This window comes from Labrus bergylta, chromosome 1 (assembly GCF_963930695.1).
Source record: "Labrus bergylta chromosome 1, fLabBer1.1, whole genome shotgun sequence".
Taxonomy (NCBI): Eukaryota; Metazoa; Chordata; class Actinopteri; order Labriformes; family Labridae; genus Labrus; species Labrus bergylta.
In genome coordinates this window covers 17301711-17323883 of record NC_089195.1, presented here as the reverse complement: position 1 = coordinate 17323883, position 22173 = coordinate 17301711, and the positions used below count along the sequence as shown (strand labels likewise).

The window sequence follows — 22173 nt, the reverse complement described above, 5'->3', positions numbered from 1 at the left end:
TTGGCTAATTTCTTTGAACAAGAAACATTAATGTCTTATACTTGAGTCCCAAGTTAAATCAAACCATTTTAAGTACTTGTGAATCTAAAACAAACACGTTTTATTTTAGTATTTTTATTTGTATCACGTCTTTCTTAGTATGGCGCTCATTTGCCATAAAGAAGTTTAACAAACACTGGTGATGAACCTTCAATTGACTTTGTGTGTGTGTGTGTGTGTGTGTGTGTGTGTGTGTGCGTGCATGACCTGTTGATCTGTATTTTACTGTTGCCATCATCTGCCCAAGGACAAAAGATGCAAATTAGCTAGATAGCTAAATCTGGTACAAAGCATATTTTCTCTTCTGGGACTAATGTTTTTTTTTTCTTTTTTTGTACACTGAAAATCACTTTAATTAATGTTAATGAAACATAGGCATCAAAATCCTCTGTCAGTAGCCTCAGTGATCAACATAATCCATCCTGATTATCAAAAATTGTAGCAGCTGGAAAGCTTTGACGATAATCAATCTTATTATCTACATTACAATTCAGTAATTTACTGTGGGTGACTTGCAGAATTTATGACACTTAATTCTATCATAATTAATGTCTTAACGGTATTTTACACGGCAAAGATGTATTGGTGTAGCATTTTGTCCGTGGTAAAATCAGTGTGGAGTTAATGTGTAGTTTATAGATGTTGCAAGGAATTCTTCAAACTAAAAAAATGGGTTGATTAGCTGTTTCACTAAGTGGTATTACAGGGAACATGTCTATAAAATTCACCCTTAATTTGTGGAATTAATTACTGGCTGAGAAGTAAGGCGAGTAGTTCATCATCACTCTGCTGTGCACACAGTGTTAGTATTTAGCCAATGATCTTAAGACACAAGGTTGATTATTTTATTTATTTATGTTCTTGTCAATTAATCATCTGAGTGATTTGTTCTCTTTGAACCTGCTGCTTCACTCTGACCTTTTAATACATTTTAATTCATTATTTCAGTTATTATTACATTTCATCCTGGTTATCGATCTTCCTGTAGTTATTTGTAAACAAAATAACCTTCAAAATCTTGAACCAATTTAGAACAATTTAGAAATATGTATGAAGATTTCTAGAGTTGTCTTTGAAAATTGTATTAAGCTGATTTGGTGTACCGTGGGGTTTTGAGTAAAGGCAAAGGTCCCCAGTGGAGATGGTATGCAGAGTCCAGATGGTATGCAGAACAGCCACAGGGCATATGTGCGTCTTTATATATATTTATAACCAGCAGAGTAAGAAAATCAAATTTGGATTATAGTAAACACAAAGAAATACCAGCACACAGAAGGAGCAAAATATAATGTAAAAGGCAGTCTTGGTAGAATAGAGAAGCCCTTACATAGTGGGGGTCTCCAATTGACTGGATAGCAAGTAAATTGAGATGGAGGCAGTTATTGTAGCGAAGAAAGCACCATGCAGTGTAAAGGACGGAGAGACAGTGGCAGTGGATTGTGTCAAAGCGAGAGCATTACACTCCTCCTGTGATACGGAGAAGGAACATAGAAAGAGTAGGATGGCATGGGAGACAATATTAAGTTTATTGAACAGTGGCGCAGAATATGTACAGTTCTATGATTTGAGAAAACATGATAAAATTAACCAACATATTCTCTCTCTCTACTCCCACATGCACATCACCCACACATTACCATGTAACTCATGTAACTTACACAAGTCACTTAAAAACAAGTCAATCTCTTGGCAGCAAAAGAATTGAACATTGTTTTTTTCAAATGTAAATCAAAATGTAGTCACCAAAATGAAAGCCTTTTTGTGTAACCAGTGTAACCGGTCTGTGGTCCTCTACTGCTGACCTAAACTCGCTTTTGCATTGGACAGTACATACTTAACATGACATCAAAGGCCAGCAAAAGAGTCAGCTAGATCAGGGTCCATACATAATGTAAGGGGAACCTGCACTATATTCTGAAGCATTGGGCGACTGAGCCAGCTGTTAAAGTTTGGGGTGAGAAAGAGCAGAAAATAATCTAATCAATAAAGCTCTGATGTGATGTGATGTGATGTGAAGCTTGACGACATTTCATTGCTGCTATGATGGGAAGATGCAAACGCTGTTAATTTATAATGCATGTCAAAGCCGCTTGTTTTCTGTGGAAAACTATGCAACAGTTGCACTTCTGACTTGAATGCAACTATAGCGTAGGTAAAAAGCTTCAGAAATGCAGCAACTCTTTCACATTTCACTCAGTCAAATGAACCAGAGTTTATTGATATATGGACATTGTTTCTGTGTAGGTGGCTAGCCTCTGACCTCATCCCTCCACATTAGAAAAAAGGAGTCATGCACAGCAATTGTTGGACGTGACTATGAAATGGAATCTAACTGTAGGTGGCAGCAAGTCATGAGATCTTATACAGTAGAAAAAAAAAGGAAGAAAGATGAATTCGGAAAGTGTGTGGCACTAAACCTCCCCCTCCTTTTTTGAAATGCAAACTTTTCAATCGAAGCCAAGTGTCCAAACTTTTGAAATATTTCTTCCCCTTAATTTCACATTTCTTCCCCTTAATTTCACATTTCTTTGGCGTAAACTGATGGATGAAAAAAAAAAGAGAGATTGTTTGGAAAAAAGTGAGTTAGAAAGTGGAAATTGTCAGCAAATGGAAGGAAGGAGCAAGTGACAGAGAGAAAGGCTTTGTCACAGCTTCAACAAGTAGTTCTGATAGAGGATGCTGGCCCATTTTACACGGCTACTCTTTTATATTTGTTCTAGGATTTTTTATATATATATATATAGAAAGACATGACCATTTTTTAAGAAATGACAGAGCTGGTAGTGCAATGTCAGGGTACATTTGAACAATTTGTTTCACACAGCCTCTATCACATCCTTTACTTTTTTTTTTCTCAGATATGACAACTTCTCCACCTCTGCCAAGCTCGTTAAGTTTCTTGAAGTTTTTCTCTTTAATTTGAGATTTCTTTTATGTGCAAATGAGTTTATTGTGTACCTTTCAATCTCCCTCTTATCTGCTTCTGCACATGTTCAAAGAAAAGTTGGATGTGACTTTTAGTAGGTAGAACTAGAAAAGCGCCAGACAATAAATGGGAAGAAGAAAAATAGAAGGGAAGGAGAGGGAAAGGTACTAAGATGTAGAATAGTGACAAATTGTGAAAAAGTGATGAGCCAAGTGCTGACCCCCAGGAGTCATTAAGCAACTGAATGACAAAAGAAGTTATGTAAGTTTATTAAATATTAAAGCAGCAAGGGGCAAAATACATGACATCCACCTCTCTCTATCTCATTCTCTCCCTTCGTTTTATCTCTCGTCCTCTCACTCAGGTGTACGAGTGATGGAGGGAGAAGATAAGAGGAAAAGTGACAAATGACAACAGCAGAGGAGAGGTGGGGGGAATGTGTGCTGCGTTTTGGCTGCTTCCGTGTTTGATGAAGCAGAGTCATTAAAAGTGGGCAAAGCATCCCAGCTCCATGTGGGAGCCCATTACACCATACTGGCTTATCGTTTGTAAAAAATTAGGACTCATTTTCACACTTCCAATGCTTTTTGTTCTCCTACTTTCCTTCTCTATAACACAAACTGCATTCTCACTCCCCCTCACCCCACTCATTCCTTCCTTGTGAAGAGAGGAAGATTCAAACGGAATGATCTTCGATGAACCAGGTGAAAGTCATGCAGAAGGCTGGTGTGGTGGACTGAAAATGTAAGGCATTGTTTCAGGATAAGAAGGACTTCCTCTGTTGTCCGTCGAGAGACAGCAAGCCATGATAAAGAAAGACAATGAAAGAGATGAAAAAAGACCCAAAGACTCTTGAGGTTGATCCCTCCTTCAGGCTTCAGATGCATGTTAACACATGAAAGGAGGACTCAGCCCATATATGATCACATGACTGACATGTGAAGAAACATACAGACACACACACCAGCATGCATGCTGTGATAGAAGACGGCACAGCACTGCCTTTCTCTGCATTTCTAATTTGTTCTCCAACAAATGCAGCAACACATTTGTATTCAGAATGCAACCGTGTGTTAGAAACATACACTTCACCTGCATCTCCAACGATACACTGTATTCGTCAGCCCCTTTGCCTGACGTACTTTACATAGTTCAAGTCTAAACTAGGGGTGAGCAGAGACGTCTTTATCTGTATCTGTGCGTGTTCTTTTCAGCTTTCTTGCAACAATTATCATAAAGGATGAGAACAGGCGTATGAATTACAAATACTCATTAGATTGAAGAAAGTCATGCTAATTCTGGCAATACAGTTGTGCCTTCAAAGGACTGACACTGATTTACTATTGGCATATTAATAATTATGAAACACATTTCTGCCTACATACTGTAATTCAATCTGTTTCTCTCTCTCTCTTGCTCATTATTTTTAATTTTAAGAACTAAAGTTGTTTTAACTGTCAGAACGCTTAGTCAAAATTCAATGAAACATATCATGGCTTAAGTTAACATCGGAAATGGATGAATTGACGGAGATATTTTACATATAAAACTAAACCAAAAAACTAGATGCCTGCCATGTCACGATAACAGACACAAAAGGCACACAGGCCATTTATGCTTTCCTAGGCGGGTAGATTTTAACACTGATTGTAACCAAACCAACCAAATGTGGGAAGTTAATTTTAAAAATCCTGTTGTAAGTTTGCCAAATGATGATGGTTTTGATACAGTTTAGTGGTGAAATGGCATACAACTTCTGCTATTGGTTTTTACAACACTATCCATATTTGTATGGCGACAAGAAGTTGCTTTATATAAAATCTAAATTAGTTACCAAAACATGTAAATGTGCATATTTATGTGTTGTTGCAGCATTCCTGGTTCCCTCTGTGATGAATGTTGTTAAAGTGCTCCGGCATCATTTGAACATCAGTCGCTCATTAACCTCGAGGTTCCAGCTCTATTAAGATGGAGGACATCCATTTAGCACAGCTTGAATACACAAATGCAGAATTAAAGAACACACAGGCCTAAACACCAATACACACACACACACACACACACACACACACACACACACACACACTCTAACCCATCAAATTAACATGCAAACTTTGAAGCACTGTGATACACAGCAACACACAAACTCACACACCGACAACCACACACATACTCAGACAGGTCAGACAACCACATTCTGCAGACGTCGTGACTGTACAGGGAATTTACCCAAAAGCCAAAAAAAACCACACATGAACACACAGAGATGTACATTGCAGAAACCACGACAGGACTACACAAAACACTCCACAGTAGCACACACACAGTGGGACTTAATGTGTCCTGAAGTAGAATAAGAGCACACTTAAAAGGTATCATTTGTCAGCAGAGGAAACACACACAGTGTATCCAGTGATACAACTGGGAGCTCTGTATTAAACATCTCTATCCCTGTATTGCCCCTGTAAACACACACACACACACACACACACACACACACATTCATGTCCATGGAACATCTGTAGCAAGGCCTATGGGAGCTCCATTCGTAACATCTCTATTACCTCTCAGAGGTATAAAGCCTTTCTGCTAACACCACGCTGTCTAATCCGGTTTGGTGTGTCACGGCTGAGGTTTCTTTCTAAGCAAACAGCGAGTTTATGCGGACACATAAAAGCCAGACTTAAACAAGGATTAGGCACTTTTAACTATTTACAGGATTACAGGCGGCATTGAACGCAGCCCTCCCCGAGAGTATAAAAGCCACTGGCAGTTTGGTTTCAGCACTGTTTGTAATGAATGCTAAGCTATAGCTTGGAGCATGTCATTACAACTCTATTGAATATCTGTAAGCATTTGGCTTGATAGAAAATTATACTGTGGTAATGGAGTGTTGTCAGAATTAGGAAGTGAAGCCCCGCTGAGAGAACATGCAGCTTTTCAGAAGATCATCTTTAGAAACATGACATTTTTCTGCATCAGTTGTTCATTCTTGACTGATCTTGGTTGTTTGTCAACTCTTGACATGTGTATCTGTAGCTAATAAAGAAAATACTGCACTTATTACAAACATAATTCATTGTGAAGAAAAGCAGTCCAAAAATGGATGTGTTTACAGGTTTTGACTGAACTGAGTCTTCATGAGGACATCATGTCATGACTGTTTGTAATCAGGGCAGTCATTTATTTATTAGCTATTTGACTTCTGTCCCCTGTTCTTGAAGAGCATCTGATTCCTCGAAATGTTTTGACCCAGTGCAGCACTTAAACCGTATTTATTTTATCCATGTGTGTATCTGTATCTGTTTCTGCTGACCCCGGATCATGCACGTATATATTTTAAATGAATCCCTTGGCATAGTGTCTATGCAGGCCTCCAAGACTAGTCTACCCTACAAAATTTTAGACTCATCCAATGACGCATGAACCCAAAATCTGTCTGTTATTTAAGATTCTAGCAGAAAAATACTTTCTGTGGCTTCTGTCCTTCCTTTTTTTTCTTTTTTAACCTGCGTCATCTTAGGTCCATTAGACTTTACAAACTGTGTTATTTAAAAAGTACTCTAGACAGACTGAAATGTTCAGTCAATAGTTGTCTGGAGACAAATAGATTCAAATTTTCTTGTAAAATCTTTCAAAACTAAGAAACCTGATATCATGGCTTCAAGCAGTATGCCTTACTATGAAGTGTTGGTATTGTCTTGACTTTGACATGTGCTTTGCCTCTCTATTTGGCTCAGCCCACTGATGGTGTTTGGTATTTGGAAGGGTTGTTAGTTTTGTATTTTTGGAGCTTCTTGGGTAACTGTGCCCTGTATTTATGCCTTGCCCTTTGATTATCCCATCCAAAAATGGTTAACCTATCCAATGAAAATCATCATCTGTTTTTTTCTCTAAACAGCACACATACATGCACCACTGTTACTGATAGGATTTAAAGGCTTTCAAGAGAATTGTTACCTTTTACCAAAGTGGTCATATTTGTGGCCTTTATTCAGTTGTAAAAGCATTTCAAATACAATGTATCTGTTTGTATTTTCCTGCCATTTAAAATGCTTTAACCATCCAACTGGCCGCTCCAAATAGGACCATGGCAAGAGCATACAAGGTGTAAATGAGGGTAGGGTATGAGAGTTCCATGCAAATGAGATAGCTCTAGGCACGATGTTGGTATATTAGTGAAAACAGGGACTTTAACAGCTTGTCAGAGAAAATGATAAATCACCACATCCTCCTGGCTTGTATTTCCAGTTGTGCAGAGCAAAATATGAACAAAAACAGAGCAAGAGACCTTCGATCTGCCATCATTTTCCCTGCGCAACAGGCCTTGCAACTTGTATACCAACCTATCTGACCACATCAGCTGTTTGTTCTGACCATCCAGTACTTACATTCCTACCTCTGTTTTCCTATAGTAGTGCCACAACACATGGTTAGAAGCATGCCTTTGTGAACCTTCAGCTTCATACACAGAACAAACCTGGTCATCTTATGAGTTTGGTATTGTTTTTACACACCTTAAAGAAGTTTATGTTCAGGTTTGGTGTCAACTGTAGGCTCGAGCTCCAGTCTATTGGGAAAAAGTCAACTCTGTCATACGACAACATGACATAATTTACTGATTCCTTCCCATCAATTCAATCACTTCTTATCTAGTATTGCTTATTATCTATTTAATTGCTTTTTAGTTACTTTTATGTTTTAATATATGTCCTCATTTCAGTGTAATACTTTATTCCTTCCATTTTATTACAATTAATGATTCATGTCAAGTCTTTTTTTATAATCTTTTATTTGAAAATACAGTATTTTGTATCTTAACATCCTGTTTTGATACTAAATGTTTTATTTCATTTCATGTTCTGAATGATCTTAATATTCTGTCTTTAACCCTGGAAAACAGTCAGAATTGCTCTATGTATGATCAGTGCTTTATACATACACTTGCCTTGCCTTACATCCGCTATCCAATTCTGCCATTAGAAATACTACAGCGTATAAATATTGGCCTTTATACGTTGCTGTTTTGCAGTTTTTTTGTTGCAGTCCATTTCCTTCTCCCTACTGATATTCAAAACCCAAAGTCTTGGTCAGAGATGATCCTGTAACGCCTGACGGATCACTTGACATTCTGACAAGCTGTTGTTCATGCAAATGCTACTGCAGCTCCCTGGTCCTGCCTCACTGTATCCATCTTATATGTTAGCTAAATATAGCTTCAACTAGCAGGACGTTGTCCTGTGAGAGAGAAACAGCAGTGCCCTCCCTTTATACTGTTTTCAACAGTAAAGGTGTCATTAGTAAATTAGCAGTGCGGTGGATTGATATTATAATAGGCTAATCAATATCACTGCAATCCCCCCTGGTTACTAATGCACAGGCTGCAGAATCTGCCAAGTTGCCTTCTCTCTCTCTCTCTCTCTCTCTCTCTATCCTTGCTTTTTATGAAGCTATTTCTAATTTTGCTGACTACATTACTGTCGTATCTCTCCTTCAATGCCCCCACTCTGTTGCTGCCACCCTTAAGTCTCCAAATCCCTTGAGTTTCAACTTTAGCATACTGACTTTTATAAAACTGATAAAACAAGCTAGCAGAAGATAAAAACTCCTTTGGGCTTACTGAAACATCTCATATTGTACAGAAGAAGCTATGAATGGCAAACACAACAATCACATCAAAACACTTTTTAACTACAAGTGAGGACACAAAAAAACATTTTAAATGATGAATGAGTGAAATGAAAAGCTGAAGTTGAACATAAACCATCCCAGCACTGCTATCAACTTACCTTAAAAAACACACCAGGAGACTTCTGTTTATCGGATTGGCTGTTATTTTTTTTGGTGTGTTTCTATTGCATAGACTGTAAGTGAAAATAACTTCATAACCCAAAAGTATACAGCAAGATATTGTAATTATTAATGCCTTTTATGCATGTCATTTTAAGACTGAATCAGTCATTGTCTCTGTGTAAAGCTGCTAAGGAAAAAAACACAAAACGTACATGTTTTCTTGAATTTAAAATGAAGGCAGCTTTGTGTCCTTTATGTAGGTAAATGATACGGTCAAATGCCACTTTCATCTCACAGCAGACGAGACTCATTCACTGCTATAAATCTTGACATCGAACAAATACATGTCTGTGTTTTTGTTTCTTTTTTGGTTCAATCTCCACACAGCTCTGGCTAATAAATGTAAGTTTTGCTTTGTTCAAACTTTTCAAAGCTTTACATTCGCAAACAAAGAGGTTATTTTTTACCTTGTTTTGCCATTTTAAGTGCAGTACCCCTTTCCCAGATTACAAACTGAATTGCCTATCACACCATCTAACCAGAACTGCAATTATTTGTTACATCTCATAACGTTTAATACCATGCACACTACTGTTTTTACAGCTTTTTATTACTTTGTGTCATATTGATTAGTAATGCAGCCATATTGTTAGTCATGTGATCCTTATTCTTTGCCCTGTAGTGTCTCCTTTAATAGCACATGCTTGCAATCATAATCTTATATCTGCATATTCTTTGCTTTGTCTAGGACTCAAAGAAAGCCTTCTTTCAGTCACTGAATTGCACACAGTAACAACAGCTGTCATGTGAAATTTTGTTGATGCATGCAGTAAGAAAAATCTGCTATTTTATAAATTTATAAAAAATAGTCTATGATTTCACAATATGAATAAGCTATAGAAAGGCAAAGAGGCTCTTATAGAGAACAGGTGGCGGGCATTTGCTGCCTCAAGTCCTCTGCAGATCAACAACTCATAGAGAAGAGATAACGTAATAACAAAAGCTCACCGTGGCAACCGAATGTCAACAGCAGTGTATGATTAATTTTATTCCCCACTTACATAAAAATGGAATACATACATACATATCAGGAGGCCATATGCAACCATATTGTGTTTATGCAAGGGAGGAGATTTGGAGCCAGGGAGGAAGGGGAAGAGGATGGGAAGGAACTTTGAGGACCCCCCATAGAGACATATTTCACAGCGGTGGCTTACTTGCAATGTTTTGTTAACAGCAGCAGTCACATGTTGGCACATCACATAGACAACAACCCACACAACACAAACAGACACACACACACAAAGTAATGTGCTCGAAGACAAACACACAGAGGCCATTTTCCACCAATCTACTAAATGTCTGCTCATGCATGGTGACATACACAACTGTCTTATCTGCTCTGCTATCACTTCCCACCCACTCGTCTACATGTACACAAGAACGCACATGCTGACAGGCACACACAGACACACACAGGAACACACACACACAGAACAGCATGGGTTCCTTTAGTCCATTATGGTAAATTACAATAGGCCAATTTGATGACCATAAACCCATCTTACAACATAATCGAAAAAGCATAAAAAAATAACATTCACTGATTCTAATGTCCTTAACCAGACAGCTGCCACATAAAATATTCAGCGCACTCTGTGTTTTGGTAAATTGTCTTTATTGCATCTCAGGATCTGATTCGGATAGTTACCAAGCACTCACAATGTGTTTATTCAAAAAACTGTGATGCTTAGCCAGCAATATAAGCAATACATAAACTGAAACGACACTTGGTGAGATAAAGAGACACTTTTTCAAAATGATTTCTTCTGGACCAGCCTCTATTGTAGTTCTGCATACATTCAATTATGTTTTCTACTGCAATTGTTTCGAATTAGATTGGCCTAAATTTGAAGGAGAATCAATAGTAATCAATAATAATAGCAATCAATAATAATAATTGTCACCACTATTCATGTCTACTGTAGGCTTATACTGTATGTTCACAGTTTTGCAGAAGACCTAAGTAAATATGGACTTGAGCTTGTATAATGCTTTTTTAGTCTACTCAAAGCGCTTTTACGTTGCAGGTCACACCTACCCATTCACACACTGATGGCAGGGCTGCTATGTAAAGTGACCGTCAGTAATAATTCGGCCCTGGTCTATATAGCATTTAGATGGGTGATAATATGTGAGCATTTTTTAGCGGATTGTAAGAAGCACAAGATAAAAATAAATACACAAATAAAAAGAAATGCAAATAAAATAAAACCATCAAGGAAGCTGTTTGTTTGACAGCAAAATCAAGATTTTAAAAAAATGTATTAACATTGCTACAAATGGGGCTATCAACCAATGGTGGCAACTGTAGGACCTACCAGTACAATATATCATCCACTTTCACAAACAAACTACTTTATGCATGAAAAAATATACTTAAGATACTTTCAAATACATACTTTTTTTTTTAACCTTTATTTAACCAGGAAAAAAAACTAATTGAGATTAAAAATCTCTTTTTAAAGAGTGTCCTTGCCAAGACCGGCAGCAAAACATTAACAGAGTTTCACACGGACAACAACCAGCCAATATTTCAAATACAAAATACATTAGAAATTAAAAGACACAAATAACAAATCCGAACAGCAAAATGTTTGTCAAAAATCATCCACAAATACATCAGGAAGAACATCTACAGCCAGATGTGTCTGCCTCCAAGTAATTTAACTTCCTCTTAAAGCATCCAACGAGAGAAGTTCAAAAGTTAAGTTTCAGCTCTTTTTGTAATTCGTTCCAAGTAAAGGGAGCAGCAAACTTAAAGGCCTTTTTCCCCAGTTCAGTTCAGACATTTGGAACAGACAGTTAGAAAAGGTCCTAAGATCGAAGATTTTAAGTCCCTGCACTCTTCTGACTGATGAAGGACAGACTGTAGGAAGGAAGCAGACCTAAAATAGACTTCTAGATTAAAGTACGCCAATGTTTAAGTCTACATAGGGTCAAAGAAGTCCATCCAACACGTTCATACAACAAACAGTGATGAGTGAGGGATTTCAAATTAGTGATGAAGCTCAGAGCTCCATGATACACAGTGTCCAGAGCATGTAAGCTTTGCGAGGAGGCATGCATGTATAAAACATCACCGTAATCCATCACAGACATAAAAGTGGCAGCAATGAGCCTCTTCTTAGACTCAAAAGAAAGGCAGGATTTGATTCTAAAGTAGAATCCCAGTTTCAGCTTTAACCTTTTTACCAGCTGCTGAATGTGAGGAGTAAAAGAAAGAGACTCATCAATTAAAACAGCAAGATATCTGTTGCTCAAAACAGACTCGATTTGCGTACCTTGAGAAGTGGAAATCGAAAGAAGGTTTGATGGTTTCGTTTTTGCCTTAGAGAACATCATGACTTTGGTTTTGTCTGCGGTTAAAACAAGTTTTAAATCATACACCTTTTGATGAACAGTGTTAAAATCAAGTTGTAACTGTGAGAGAGCTTGGTCTGGCGTGGGTGCTGAGCAGTACATCACAGTGTCATCTGCGTAAAAGTGAAAATTAACATTGAGAACATTTGAATCAATGTTATTTAAATAAAGAATAAATAGCAGCGGCCCTAGGACTGACACCTGAGGCACACCTTTTGTTAGAATGAGTGAGCTAGAAGTATAGCGCTCTGCCTGCACACACTGAGTTCTGTTTGTGAGGTAGTTTGTGAACCAGTTTACTGTGTGATCCGACAGTCCTGCTTTAATTAGTCTGTTTTTGAGTACTGTATGGTCCTCAGTATCAAATGCTTTGGACTTGCAGCAATATGTTAACGCGTCCAACTAATTAAATCAGCAGAGGTTCTCACAGATAAAGCAGTCATTTCTTTTTTTTTTTGAAGTTGTATTTTTTGGCGAGTTTTGCCTGCATTAGATAGGACGGCTGAAGAGAGACAGGAAGCGCCGGGAGTAGAGAGTGGGGGATGACATGCAGCAAAGGGCTGAGGTCAGATTTGAACCCACAGCCGCTGCGATGAGGGCTGTACCTGGAGGGCGCGTCAAAACTGCTAGGCTATCTGCGCCCCCAATAAGTCTTTGTTGTGAGAATAAAAACTGTAATCCATTATAGGATTGATTACTTTCCGATTTTTGACATACTTTACCCATTGTTTTGGTAAGGTTAGAAAAATATATTTCACTTATGACATTTTGTGTCTTAATAGCAATTATCTAGAAGATAAATTTGATTTGCGCAGAAGCACTATTTTTCCATTTCTTCAATGAGCAGCAATGCAAGAAAAATCCAATCTGAGTATTCCTGCACAACATGGGCAGTAAATATTCTATCATTCTCCCAGTGGTCGGTGAAAACACATCGTTAATGTACCCAATTTACTGCATTTTCTACAAACCCCCATTACAAAAGGACCGGGGTCACATTATGCAACTTTGCAGCACTTTCAAGCAGCTTTTGACTTCACACCCTCTCCTCAATCCCCCTCGCTCTGCCTGCTTCTCATCCCATTATCCCCTCAGCCTTGCTTTCTGTGTCCCTCATGTTTTTTCCCTTCCTTTGGCTGCTTGGCTTATGCTCAGTGTTTCTCTCCCCCTCTCTCCATTCCTCCTCCTCTGCTGTTTGCCTTATGCCTCATCGTGGCCACAAATCTGTCAAGGCTTTGCTCTTCCTTGACTTTTCTCATCCATGTCTCCTGTTCACATCCTCTTTTGGTTGCTTTTCCTTTATCTCCCCTCCCTCCTATCTCTATCTCCCCTTCGCTTCCCTCCCCCGTTGGGTTCAGACGTTACACACTATGGACTGTATACATTTTATCCAACAATGAGAGGGAGGTTGGGACAAACCATCCATCCCCTCTTGCTATGTACTCCCAGTCCTTTTTTTCTCTCTTTTTCCCGTCTCTAGCTGCCATGTTACACCTCAGTGTTTTCACCGGCAATTTGTAAGAGCAGAGCTAACAAACCAAACATGTAGAACTGCAAAAAAAAAAGAAAATTGGGGGATGTATAGTCCTTCTGTATAACTATAATTATTAACTAACTAAATTAACTATACACAGGTTGATTTGAATGTTTTCCCAGAATGTCCTATAAAATATCTGGCATATTGCTGATTGTGTAAAGTATCTGCTTCCTATAAAAAGGGAGCAAAAACAAGAAACCTTTAAAGGACATAGATCAGTGTTAAGCAGTCAACATATACAAACATGAACAAACTCTAATAAATCATCACAATACCTAGCAAATGACTTTTTTTCCACCTATAAGCATTTAAGTGTTTGCATTTAAATGACAATATAAGAAAGACGTCACAAACAAACTTACACATCTGTTTTGATTTAATTTGAACTCCAAGGATTCTGATGAGAAGCACTTCTTGCTTGTTACTTGATGCAGCAGGAGTTGAAATGATGTCTTTTGCCCTTGTATTTGTACTCTAATGAGCAGTTACAAAATGAAAGCCACTCTAGCTGATGTCAATTATTTTTGTGGTAGCTTTTACGGTCTTCAAAAGAAACATTCAGTAATTGGAAGAAAAGCACTTCATGCCTCCATGTTTAAAATGTCCAAAACCATTTTGTACTAAGAAGTAATTTCTTACTAGAGTCTTTTTATCGGGCAGTATATAATTAATTAAACAAAGGAGCAGATGCATTGTTAAAATGTGCTTTAGCTGTAAATCTTCACAGCCACTTTATTTGCCTAGAACTCTCTTTGTGAAAATGTCTTCATCATTTTGCTGATACTGCTGATTCACAGTCTAAACACTGCATTTTGCAAGTTACAGTATATTCTTGCAGGAAAAAACATACTTGTTTAACACGGCCCAGAGAATTATCCAGCTCAGTTGGAACTAGTCGTAGAATTAAATCAAATGCAAATTGAGAAGACTCATTAACATTTCTTCTTTGTTTTATGCGAATCACAAAGGTTTCGTTTTACATCGCGCTATCGTTACGTCCTATTTTGAAAAGTTTTACATCTACCAACCTCCGCTCTCTTTCCTACCACAGTCCTGTCTTTCCACAAAGGCTGCTTTTTATCATATGCCAGGTCTGTCAGCTTTTGTCTGCCACTTCCTTCACCTTTCCCATCTCTCTCAATCCCCTTTTCCATTTCCCTGAACATTTGGAAAGCGTCAGTCCCCATCACATCTCTACACATTCTATTCTCGTTCCTTTTTTTTTCTGAAAGCTACACATCAGATACTTGGCCAGTCATCTTTTTCTGTCCCCCTTCCTTCTCTGTGACCATCCCCCCCCCCCCCCCCCCCCCCCTCTTTCTCTTTCTCCCTCTGAGGGAGCTGTGCTGCACTGATCAAACACTGACAGAAATTGATTTGGATGTCAGCTTGGCACTTCCTTGAAGAATGCTCAAGAGAGTAGTGGCCATTTCATTATTTCCGACCACTTTCCCACAAACCATTTAGCTCCTGGTTCATTATCTTTTCAGTCCTGTTAGTCCCCTTGTGAAAACTTGACTCAAAGATCTAACACTTTTGATTCTAATTCCACAGGTTTGCACACAAGTGGCTCACCCTATGCTGTCACATCCTAAATACTAATTTCGCAATTTCTACAATTGGGACACTCCTTGTTTTTTCAAAAATTCCATCAAATTTGTTTCTAAGTACATTAAAGGGATACTTCACCCGTTGAAACATGAATCTGTATTGACATTGGGTCTTATATGTAGTAGAAATGAGAAATACATTTTGAAGTTGGTGTCTTCTTGACCGAGAAAAGGCAGAAAGTGTCTTCAGCCGTTTCCTCAACTGGTTCCGAGGTTTCTTCCAGAAGGAATTGGCATCTTGGAAATTCCTGGCAGCAAACGGACTCTATGTCTGTGTCCATAGGCAAACAGTGAGAGCACCAAAACCACCAGTCGACCCAGCTCGAGCCACCCTGGGGTCCTTGTCCTCACCACCGCCTCGTCTCTATATTGCGGCTCGTAGAGATAGCCACAAACATCCGATTCGAGCACAAGACTTCAAAATCCCCTTCATCCATGTCAGTTTGAAGTTGAAACATACTTTTATCATACTTTCGTTCTTCTCAACTTTCTCCACAGAGCCTGTTAGCATATCTTCCAAGCAAGATGGCGGACGTTGAGTTTCGATTCTGGGAGTGATGTCCCACCCATTGATCTGTAATAGGTCTGTAGCTTCAGTGGATCCATTTGTCCAATTTACTTGGTCAAATGGATCCTTTCTTTGTTGTATTTCTGTGTTGTTCCGTTTATTTTCTCACAGCTCTGTACGCATTAAAACACAATTTCACACCCACTACTCTTCCTGCTCGCCCTTCTTCACTCCCAGCTTGAAATGGTCTCAAAGATTCCATTTGCCCGTCTATGACTCTTCCTTATTCCCATTTTCCTCCAGCTCTTTTTTCTTCAGCAGCTGTGATTAAGGCTGCTCTCACTACTTCATTAGCCAAGGAGTCCTGCTGAATACATTTACACTTCAAAAGTGATGATGGGGAGAGGGTGAGTGACAGACTGAGGAAGAGAAATCTACAGATAAGAGTAGGAGTGTGTGAGACTAAAGAAGTTATTCAACAGCATGAGGCAGTTAAGGGAGGGTATGGAATTGAGACTGAGCAGTGGTCCAAAGAAGACCAAAAAGAGTCGGAAAAAATGAAGAAAGGTAAGGAAAGCATGGGAGCAATGGTGTCCCGCACACTCTGGCACGCTGTTTCTGGAGGCACAACGGCAGAGTGTTATCACACGAGTACATTCCAGGAAACCCCAAAACTTTTGAAAGCCAAGAATGGAATTTGTTTAGTCCACAATACTTCCAACAAATAAAAAAACAATCAACTTTGGGCTGCATATCTGGATGAAGATCAGTCCTACAAACAGCTTGCACGGTCGCAACACTAGGGAGGGGTGGGGGTGGAGGGAGAGGGGTGTGTTGAGGCACAGATGATCTGAGAGACCGGTGCTAAAGTGAAATATCTAACATCTTCTCTGAAAGTTGCATATTATACCTTTAACTTTAAGGAAGCGAAATGACACTTCAACAGGGAAATTGAGAAGTTTTGCAACAAGTCTTTGATGGACAGCTTTTTAAAACAATTCTAATTTTGATCATTTATTACATCATATTCATTTTTGATACAAAGTGAACTTTTTACTTCATTAAAAAGTTTGTGAGAATATTGCACAGCTGAGCAACTTGTAAATAATGTGTAATGATCGTATTTGGTTTGGTACATGGCAATCTGTTGTAAAGAGGCCTTCATTAATTTTGAACTAAAGACTGTTGATGCTCTGTTGAGTCACCAAATTTACTTTGCATAATTATACACCTCACTACCCTAATCTCACTTTAACCCCTGGATATTAGCAAGATTGCTACTCCCTCAGCACACAGCAAACACTATGTCTGCAGGGGTTTGATAGGTGTTTTGAATCAGCTATTACCTTACCAGCTGGTGAAATAGCTCCGTTACCAACTTTGTTGTTGTTTTCCTCTTTTTCGAAGACACAAGAGGAAATTCTTGTTCATTCTGAGTTTATTTTTGATCGTTTTCCATATTAAAATTTATTTCATCATGTTTGATGTAGTGCTGTGTGGTAATAGACATTTGGCATGTCAGAGCTTCTTCAACATCAACAACAATTAATACTAAGGCCCGGCATAACTTCAATAGTGTAAGACCCTGCTTTTGATAGACTCTTACTTGTCTTTATGTGTAGGAAAAAAATTGCCAGTCGTACCTCTAAATGACCTCTGAGGAAGGAAGCTGCTGTTGTTACAATACTGTGGCTTTTTAATAAACATATCCTCAATAGTTAAACTGAACTCAGCAGGGGTTCTTGCAATTAGTGGTATAATTTCAGACCCAAAGAGCAGGCCAAGATTACATTAAAGAAATGTATTTATACAAGAAATCAAGCAGGTGAAGCATATTCATTTCTAAATACATTGCCTTGATTGCAAAAGTCCCTGTTTAAGCTTTATAATCACTCCCCCAATGTAAAAACTAAATGTGTGTTAATATTCCTTGGTGTTTCCTTTATTTTCTCTTCAAAACACATTCAAAAAAAGGAATACAAAACAAAAAGAGCATGTTTGAAGCAAGTTCATTCTTGTGGAGACCTGCCCCAGCAGCTTAGTCATTGACCCAAGGCTTCCAAATGTGATCTTGGAGGTACCCCACTTGCGTCATTTCCAAACGCTGCTGTTTTGATTATTGTTTTGATATGCTGTTGGAGTTAGACAGCTTGGGGTGTTGGCTGGGTGTAGGGGACAAAATGTATGTAGGTAACTATGTATTTAATAAGTGTGTTTAAATGGAAGCAAGGACCTTTCTGTCTCAACTTAACCAAGTTACTTTGAGGCCTTACATAACCAAACTTCATCCTATCTATTCACCACATATTTTGATGAATTCATCTCAATGTCAATGCATCTTAGTTATGCACAAGAGGGACCCAGATCTGCATATTTTAGGCTTAGGGCTACTGACAAAGCTGCAATATTTGACAATTATGGAGTTGGAAAGTGTAAGAAGTGTGTGTATGAGCTTACTTGTGTGTACACGATTCTCTGGGTGAACTCCTGGCCTGACCACCAGCTGAGCAGTTAATGAGTACCTGCAGGAAAAAGAGAAAATAATCGTTGGTGAGAGGGAGTATGACATGATTACAGGCAGGATAGATGGCTTGAGTTTGGACATACATACTAGGACACCGGCCGTAAAGGAGTGGCCTGGATATTCATCATAATACTAAGAACTTAAAGGTAAGAGCATTTTAGACTTTATGTTCCCATGCTGAACAATGATAAACGCTGTCTGCTTTCTTTATTGATTGGAAAGGAGGAAGACGGCAGATGTACGAAAGCAAGATGGATGGTTGAATGTCAGCCTTTCACTGTCTGTTGAGGTTATCTGAGGAGGCAGCTGAAAAGCTGTCAAGATAAATGGGTTTAAGACTACAAGTTCCAAAACTCCCATCAGTCATCATCTAACTTCCTGTTTACAAAATAACCCAATTACTATAATTAAATTAGCACCTTGAAAGATTTACATGCAAATATATATTGGGCCATTTATCAGTGATTGATGAATTAGTGTTGACTTCAATTCCCGGTTTTAGAAGTTGATCAAAACACCAAGAAGTTAGTCTTATGGCTGCACAACACATAATGTATTTGATTTTTATTCAAGTAACAGCAGCAGTTTATTTGGACAAACAAAGACAAGGAAGTACAAGTTGTTAAATTTGGCTTCTTTATTACTGTACTTTGGACCTGTGCCCAGCCGTCCCCAGGTTCCATAACTGCTGGCAAACTTTAAGGCAGAAAAGAAAACAATCTGTTTACCCTTAACTCAGTTTACAGGTTATTATGTGGATTGAAGACTCACAATTCTCTGAACAAAATATTTCTTATGGACGCCTGATCAATTTGAAAAGATTTGACTTTTTGGTCAAATGACTATTCCAATCTTCTCTTTATCTGGGCTGATGAGGACAATGCTAAAACAGATGGACTCTGTTCAAGTTTCTTATCAAATAAAGCACAGTGATAGTTTTCTGGATAAAAGGAAATGAATGCTGACATCAGATAGTGAACAATTCTTCATGCTCAGAGAGCCTGAAACAGCAAAGTCAACTGAGGGTAATCTTAAATCTGAGCTACTGCTGATTTTTATCTTTTCCCTCTTGTGTTCTTAACTGAAATTAAACATCCTGAGGAAGTCACTCACGCTTAGCTTGGCTTGCAAGAAATAAAATGAGACTGAGCGTGACTACCCCCTGATGAGAAAATGTTCAAATCAGGTAGGATGACGATGGGTTGTGAGTCACTGTCACCTTTGTTTACAGACCTTACATGAGTGGCTTGCACTTGTTGGCACTGTAGCTCCAGTCAGTGATGGCCTACTGCTGACCCTGAAAAAAATAGCACGACTGTGGAAGAATGGCTGTAGCGTGGCACAGTTAAATACAGACCTGTGTTTTAATCTATAAAATGGAGCTAAGTTGTAGGCCGGCTATGAAAGGTTAAACTGACATATCAACCAGAGCAATGTGTGACCACATTTAGTAAAGGCATGTGGACATTCACCAGCAATGTTCAGCAAACCTATTTGATACTGACAGACGGCCAAATTCAACCCACAATAAACTGCTTTTTGGTTTACTATACTTTATTGGTTCAGATCCACTCTAACCTATGGCAAACCAAACTTTGATGCACTTGGTGAAAGTGAATAGAGACCCTCGGTCTGACCCTCATCATCAAGCGGACCAGAGTCTGGTTCTTTGATCTGCTTCAGATTTCATTTAAGCTTTCACACCATCCCAAAGCAAACAAGCTAGAGTTTGTGTCAAATGGACCAAAGAGCTCTGGTGTGAATACACCTTTAGGGGATACATGGATCAAAACCAGAATATCAAAATGCCTCCTATAGCTTAGCACAGTCACTGATTCCCTTCTATTGTGGTTAAGAAGTCAGGTTTTCCCTTTTTATCCCAGAGTATGCGTAAAAGGCTTTATTATGGCTGCTAAAGGACTTGTGAATTCAAGTTACTTCATGGAAGAAACCATTTGTTTTTCAATTTACTCTATACCTTGACCATTTGGTGTAAAGTAAGTGTGTCCTCCTGTGATGGCCCAAGTTGGCCAGTGAAAACTTTAAACTGAGCTGCAATAGGAAAGCATATGAAAAAATGGCCCAACTAACTGACTTGAAACAATTTTTATCTGAAAATATACAGAAAGCAAAGACTCGCCAAAAAATCAACTATGATCGTTACAGAAGGGAACACATCTTTAACGAAAAATTTAGAGTTTGGCAGAAAACTCAACCTTACTCCAAACTGGACAAGTTTTTTTTCAGCCAAGATTGCTCCACATTGGAAAGGCCCCTACCGAGTGTTACGAAGAATAGGTCCCTTAACTTATGAAGTTGTCCTAGAGGATTCCGATGAGGATTTGCGTGTGGTCAATATTGCCCAGCTCAAACCCTGCTATCCGACAGCTGCCGAGTGGTCCTTGAGATCTTTGAGGCAGAATCAGAGGATGAAGAATTTTCTTTTTTGACTGGACGAAGTCCGTTTCCAGCTGATTCTGGGATGCATAAAAATGATGTCACTGCTGGCAAACGGAGGCGTAAAAAAATCGAGCAGTAGAGAAGGCAGCAGGAGAGCTGAGAGAAAGATCGTCGGTAAAACAAGCGAAAATCAGCAAGGCAGTTAATCCCTTCACTAATTTTCCACCGACATCATCAACTCCAATCACCCTCATCTCCATAACCTTCACGGATATAGTAGAGCAGTGGTTCTCAAACTTTTTAGACTGTGTACCACCTCCAAAAATATTTGGCTCTCCAAGTACCACCATTATGGTAGATGTTAAAATACACTGTAGGCCTATTTCTACACACATTTTACGCAGGAGGTTATTTATTATTGACTCTTGGCAGCCACACTATAGGACTACTAAGGGCTAGCGCTAGAACTGGCACTTAAACTCCACACAACTCTGACATTTGACCAAATAAAAATAAAAGTGCAGCACAATAAAAATTACAACTTTATACCAACAACCTTTTTGAGAATATTTAGTCTCCAGTGTTTCCCACACTAAGACGATACCTGGGCCCAAGTATATTTCCGACCTGTTCTTATTTAATTTTTCATTTATGAGCAAGCGTGCAGGCGCGCGCTCCGCAGGCTCTGTGCAACCAGAGCCGCTTTATTATAAAGCCCAATTCACACATACTCCGTGTGCGCCGCGGTCTGTCAGCGCTGCGCACTACGTTGTACTTAGCTTCCACTCTAGTCAATCACTGTGTTCACACAGGGCGCGCTGCGGTCCGTCTCCGGCGCGAGCTACCGGCGGCACTGCGCTCTGCTCCGTTTCAAATACGCAGCGAGTCTATTTTCGCCGGAGTGCGTTGCAAATTCGCGTCAAGCTGGACAGAATATGACAGCCCGGACAGGAAGTCAGACAAGGAAACGCACAGAGCATCCGGTCAATTTCAAAATAAAACACAATATACGGACTCGCTATCATATTTTTCATCACTTTATCAACATTACGTCAAAACAGGACAAAATGTTGTTAACATTGATTAACAACAATGCATCCTCAGAAAGACAAAGCAACATGTTGTTTGCATGTTTTTCTCTTTATTCCCGCGGGATCTTGTAGTTCTCTTGTGATGTGTCATGGGTGCGCTCCGCTGCGCTGACGTCCCAGAAATGGATCCAGTGTAAATGGGCGCGAGCCGTCTGACGGAGCAAAACCGCGGCGCGCACTGAGTATGTGTGAATTGCGGGTAAATCTCTGCGTTCAACATAGCAAAACTGTCTTTTAAAAAAAAATCCCACTCGAGTTCTGCGGAGTGTTAAGACTAGAACTGGCAAGACCGTCTGACGGACGGTTTGGGTTTTTATAATAC

The 22173-nt window shown here is 39.0% G+C and overlaps 1 long non-coding RNA gene across 1 annotated transcript in view; it reads right to left on the bottom strand.

The window, feature by feature from the left end:
- The window catches only part of LOC136179279 (uncharacterized), a 172155-nt gene that overhangs the window by 32542 nt on the left and 117440 nt on the right, over window positions 1-22173 (bottom strand). Inside the window, exon 3 of the long non-coding RNA XR_010666453.1 lies at window positions 18294-18358. This is a non-coding gene — a long non-coding RNA (uncharacterized lncRNA). The remainder of the gene's footprint in view (window positions 1-18293; window positions 18359-22173) is intronic.